This window comes from Lontra canadensis, unplaced genomic scaffold (assembly GCF_010015895.1).
Source record: "Lontra canadensis isolate GAN:19392208 unplaced genomic scaffold, GSC_riverotter_1.0 scaffold30, whole genome shotgun sequence".
NCBI classification, from domain to species: domain Eukaryota; kingdom Metazoa; phylum Chordata; class Mammalia; order Carnivora; family Mustelidae; genus Lontra; species Lontra canadensis.
Window position 1 is genome coordinate 14,841,063 of NW_022631024.1, and position 5,980 is coordinate 14,847,042.

The window sequence follows — 5,980 nt, forward strand, 5'->3', positions numbered from 1 at the left end:
CCCAGGGATCAGGTCCAATGCAAGACCAGCACGTGAAGGGGTCTGCTTGAGGCCTCACAGCTGGTACAGCAGAGCCTTCCAGAAAAGTGCTTGGCTCTTCTTTCTTCTTCCAATGGCATTAACTTGGCACCAAAGTGCTGGGGTCCTCTTTCCCGTTTCCCTGCTCCTTCGGCTGGATGTTTCCAGACAGCCCTTCCCTGCGGGAAGATTCCTGGTGTTCGGAGCACCTTGCGAACTGGCCACTGTCCCTGGGTAGCTCCTGCAGAGTTTGGGGTCCAGGGCTGAAGCCTCATCCCATCACCTTCTCTTATTTGTCCCATCTCTGCCACCACCCCATCACCCTTCCACCACCATCTCCAAGAGCACCGCTGTTAGCAGGTAAACTGTCTGTCCTTAAAAACATGTAGAAGTCCTACCCCGCTGCCCCCACCTCAGAATGTGACCTTTTTGGGGAGAGGGTCTTTATAGAGGTGATCAAGCTAAGATCAGATCAGTAGGGCGGGCCCTAATTCAATATGACAGCGTCCTTCTAGAAAGGGCGGTGTGGACACACGGTCAGACACATGCAGAGGGAAGACGATGAGAAGACGCACAGAGGACGCCACTGGAGGACAGACACTAGAGGATGAGAATGAGGCATGCAGAAGCCAAGGGACCCCTGGGGCCCTAGAAGCCCTGAGAGAGGCCTGGAGCGGGTCCCCTCCCCCCACACCTTCGAGGGCTCACAGCCCTGCTGATTTGGATTTCTGGTCTCCAGAACTCTTTGACACTACATTCCAGTTGTTCTAAGTTGCATGGGTTGTGGTACATTGTTAGGCAACCCCAGGAAATGAATACAGCCACTCTCCCCATCACCAGCACTGCCCTTGTCACGGCCACTGTCACCGCGGCATCCCAGCCGGCATCCCTACTCTATTGGTTTCCTGGGGCTGCCTAACGAACTACCACAACCTTGGTGGCTGAAATGAAGATCATTCTCAGACTCTTTGAGGCCAGAGGGCCAAATTGAAGGGGTCAGCGGGGCTGTGTTGCTTCCCAAGACCCTGGCAAGAATCCTTCCCTGTTTCTTCCCATTTCAGGGGACTCCAGGTGTTCCCTGGCTTGTGGCTGCATCACTCCCCTCCCTGCCTCAGTCTGCACTTGGCCTTCTCCCCTTCCGTATCCCGCTCTTCTCTTCTGTCTCATATAAGGACACTCGTGATGGCGCCGAGGCCCCTCTTGGGTAATCTAGGATGATCTCACGTCAATATCCTTAACCTCATGACATCTACAAAAATCCTTTTTCCAACTCAGGTCACATTCATAGGTTCCAGGGATGAGGATGTGGATGTATCTTTGCGGGGAGACACCATTCAACCCATGACAACCACCAGCATCCCCCCCCTTCTCCATCATCAGCTACATCACCACCATTAATTAAGTATTAGTATGTACCAGGGTTAGTCCCAGGACTTTTCTTGGAGCATCTTTATTCCTTAAGACAACCCAGGGCTGGTACTGTCATCCCCACTTAACACATAAGACCGTGGGGGCCCAGAGAGAAGAATTCATTTGTCCCGGGTCTCACTTAGACGTATGTACTTGAACTCAGGCAGTCTGACCTCAGATCCTCCTGCCCTCCAGCTCCTGAACTTCTGATCGTGCAGATAATTCTACACAAGGATCAGAGTGGTGCTGAGGGTACAGAAGGGTACTGAGCACTCTAAAGGGAGGAGAGGCTCCTGGGTCCTGGTCCAGGTTCCGTCTTTAACCAGTGGCAGATCTCTTGTCAAGTTTCTTCCCCTCTCTGGGCCTCAGTTTGCCCACCTGTAAAATAGGGAAGCAGGAGTGGTTGGTTTGCATCATCTCCAAGGTCCTTCTCGCTCTGGATGATGCTGGGTGTCATCTGTCATCTCAGTCCTGTTCAAACACTGCCCAGGGCCAGGAGTCTCACATCCGCCAAACTCTGAACTGGCTGCCAGAGATGAGTTCTGCTTGGAAGGCCAGCCCAGGGGGAGGAGTGGAGGGCGGTGCTGCCTTCCCATATCAAGGAGCTGGCAGCAAAGGACTGGGGAAGGACTGGGGGTGGGGGTACTCTCTTTTCTTGGAGCCTATGACTTTTGATTCATGCATTCAGGGAGGGCTCCAAAGCTGAGAGCTGGTGGGTGCTGCGGACAGAGCTGAAGATAACTTTATGTTGCTGCCGCCCCCCCCACCCCGACCCAGGGGCTTTAGTTGGGGACCAGATTGTCGCTTTAGACTCCAGAGAGCTGGAGAGGAGATCCGGGGCCTGGAAAATCCCTGGCTGATTATCTAAGGCCAAGAGACCAGGAGAGGCTACAGGGACCAAATCCCAAGCCTCCTGTCCTTGGAAGGGGGATAAAAACTCAAAATAGGTTGCGGGTGGGGGTGGGGTGTGGGGCTCTGAAAATTAAGTTTCCAAAACCTGGTCTGTTCATTAGGAGTCATTGGTTTATAAGTATAAACATCTTTTTAAAAATCCTTTTTATAATGTGAACTGCAGAGTCCCTTTTTTCCTCTGGCCTCTGTCTGGAGCAGCAATTGCCTTTCAGCTAATAATGTTCAAGAGTGGGGAGTTGAGTTAGGGACAGAATTGCAAACTTTAATTAGCAGGATGAGATTAGCATCCCAGCAGGGGCCTGGGGGCTGGGGGCGTCCTTCAGGCCCATCAGATCCCTGTGGACTCACCTCCCACAAACCCCCCAGCTGAAGGCTCCGGTGGGGTAAGCAGGAGCCAGGCCAGCCGAGCTTAGACCTGCCGAATTAATCTTGCCTTGCTGGGCCTCCAGCTGAGCCTCACCCTGATCCAAGGCTCCCAGTCCAGCCACTGGCTTTCGTTCCCCAGCCTCTGCCGGCTTTGTCCCTGCGGGTGTCTAAGCAGAATTTAAAAAACTGGCTGTGTAACCTTGGGGCGGTTGCTCACCCTCTCAGGGTACAGGAGTCTAAGTAGGGAGGCGGGGAGGTGTGTTGGAAGCCAAGCCCCAGCGGGGGTGGAGGACTGCGACCCTCCTCCCTGCACACCCGGGGCTCACGCACCACCAACCTGCCCTTGCTCGGCTCAGGCAATGCTGAGAATTTTCTGGTCTTTATCTGGTTTAGTTTTAAGTGCTTCCAACGGCAGCCGAGCTGTTCCACCACAGTCCCCAGGAAATTGGTCCACGTAGGACGGAGCCTTCCCGAGAATGAAGTCATCTGTTCCTTTTTTTATTTTTTGTTGCCTTTCTCCTTCAGCACGAGTGCCCCGGCCTCTGCAGTCTCTCCGGGCGCACACACGCCCCGCGGCGGGGCTCGGCCGGGCGGGCGAGGGGGGGAAGGGGCGAGGGGCAGGACCCCCGCGGGGGCCGCGTCTGCCCGGGGGTTGCCCCCTCGCCGCCCCGCCCCCCCCACCCCCGCCTCCAGCTCCCACCCGCTACTTCCCCGGGCCCGCCCGAAAGGTGAGCTCCCGGGAGGCCGCCCGCGCTCCGGCGCGGCCCGCTCGGCAAACAATAACAGTAAATAACGCTCCTCGTCAACGTAATAAAAACGGAAACGGTTACAATGTTTTTTAATAAGCGTCCCCCATCAATCTGCCTCCCTCCGCCCTCGCTCCCGGGCCGCGGGCACCGGCGGAGAGGGGCGGGGAAGCAGGGGGAAGGCTGGGGCGCCGGGGCGCGCTGGCTGGACCGGGGCGCCGGCGGAGGACGCCGCCGGGGGAGGCGGGGGGGAGCTGCAGCGCAGCAAGTGAGAGACGAGGGGGCGCGGGCGGCCGGGGTCACGCGCGCCAGCCGAGCCGGGAAGCGGCCGCGGTGAGTAACACCGTTGCCATGGCGACGTGGCCGCGAGGAACAGGAAGCGGCAGAAATAGCAGCCGCCGCAGCCCACGCTGCCCGGCCCCTCCCCCCGCGAGCCCGTTGCCACGGAGACCGGCTCGAGCGAGGCTGCGCGGGCGGCCGCGGCCTCCTGCGCCCCGGCCCGCGCATGCGCCCCGGGGCCTGCCCCGCGCGGGCGGCGCGGCGGCACCCGCTGCAGCCCCGGCGCCGCCCGGACCCTGGAGCCGCCCGGCAGCGCGCTAGGGTGCAGAAAAAAAATAATAATAAAAAAAGGAAAACTGTTTGTCGTCCGCCTTTGGGAGGCAGCCCCGCCTTTGTTCCTGGCCGGCTCGTCGGTTTCCCGGCGCTGGAAGCCGGATCCGAGGGGGCAGGGACGATTCAGCCGGTTTCCCCACTGTTCCCGGAGCCGGGCCGCGCGTCCGGGTCGCCGAGGGGATCCCTGGCCTGCCTGCCGCTCTCTGAGCCTGACCTGCCCCCGGGGGTAGGGGCCTTCTTCTAGGCGATGCCTAGGGATGCCCCCCGCCCCGGGTTTCCCTGCTCCTTTTCTCTCCGCGTGCCCTTCCCCAGATCCTAACCGGCAGAGCGCTCAGAGGGAGCAATGAAATCCCGCCAAACCCAGGCTCCGTCTCCGTTTCCTGGTCGCCAGAAAACTCTGAAACAGTCCACCCCCTTCCCGCAAGGAAGTTGAGGGAAACCTAAATGTTTCATAAACAAAAGCACTCTCCAACAACTTGTTTACGTGAGAGCGTGTGTGTGTGTGTGTGTGTGTGTGTGTGTGTTTGCGTGTGTCTGAGACTGTTTGTGGAGGACTTTTTTCTTTCCAGATTTTGTTTGGTTTGTTTTTAATAAGGGTCGGAGGTCTGGGTTTCTGCGGGGAAGGGGAAGGGTCATCTCTGACGGACAGGCCAGGGGGTCCCAGGAGGACGGGTCACGGGGCCTGCGGAGCTGGGACAGAGGCCATGAGCCAGAGCCTCCCCATCTGGCACAGCTCCTTGCGGGCAGGGGCGATGCGAGTGGGTGCTAGGCCCTCAGGGCTGCTCCCCAGGGTATGGCTCGGAGGTGGGGGTGGGGGGCGGCCAAGGACTCTGGGACCTATCTCCCCTGGGTGGGACAGTTGTCATTTTACTGGCCCCTGCCCTGGTCACACTGGCCAAGAGGGAAGGCAAGCAGAGTAACCCATGACTCTGGGGTTTTCTCTCATGGAAAGGGTTGGCTTTTGTTTTTTGTATGGGGGTGAACTCAGCCTTGCAGTGCCCAGGTTGACCAGATGGGAATGTAGGCAGCCAGTGTGTGAGGAAGGGGGAAGGGGGAAGGGGACTGCTGCTTCAAACCTCCCACTCGTCTCCTCTCCCCCTGCCCCCAGCCAGCCTGGTCTCCTGTGTGGCCTTGTACTGGCTGGGGGGTTTGGGCCACTCAGCCTCCATGGAGCGAAGGAGAGAATGGAGAACAAGGGGTAATGTCCCTTCCTTCCTCCTCCTGCCACCTTTCCACACGTGGGAGAGGGTTCCCAACCCTGAAGGGGAAGCTTCTGTCTGACGTCCAGAAGACTTCGGGTCCACTGTGGCCGACTTAGCATCGTTATCAGCCCTCTCCTTTTAGGAAGAAACGAAGACGCAGTTAGAAGGCAGCTGGGAGCAGTTGCTACAGCAAGGAGAAGACCCCACTTCTGTCCAAGGACAGTAGCTGGTGCTGAGAACCAGGCCTTCAGAGCCAGAGCTAGGGCCCCCTGAAGCTTGAGCACGTGGATGATGGGACAGTGACATGCCACCTCCCATGTTCTGATCATTTCTTGAAGTGATGCATAAAAGCTCCGAGCAGCAACTGACACAGAGTAGGTCCTCAGCACAGGACAGCTGTTACAGGAACTGGAAGGGATTTACCACTCTCCCTGGCGTGACCCAGATTGCCACCCTGGAGCCTTGGTCCATCTTTGTCACGGGCTCTGCCACCAACTGACAGTACAGCCCGAGGCAAGTCACTTACCTTCTTTGGACCTCAGTTTTCCCCTCTGGTAAATGGGACAACATCACAACAACCACTGGCTGTGAATTACCCGGTGCCAGGCCCTACACCGGGATCTGGACATTTCCTTACCTAATTTAGCCTTCAGATCAGCCCTCGTGAGGACCACCACGATACATCCAGGATGCTCCTGATTTCCCAGGTGAGAG

The 5,980-nt window shown here is 58.0% G+C and overlaps 1 long non-coding RNA gene across 1 annotated transcript; it reads right to left on the minus strand.

The window, feature by feature from the left end:
• Positions 1 to 1,416: 1,416 nt before the first annotated feature.
• On the minus strand, positions 1,417 to 3,343 carry LOC116872857. Its single transcript, XR_004383694.1, has 3 exons — positions 3,044 to 3,343; positions 2,689 to 2,873; positions 1,417 to 1,806 (listed from the first exon to the last, which is right to left on the minus strand). It is a non-coding gene; the product is annotated as an uncharacterized LOC116872857 (long non-coding RNA).
• Positions 3,344 to 5,980: the final 2,637 nt, after the last annotated feature.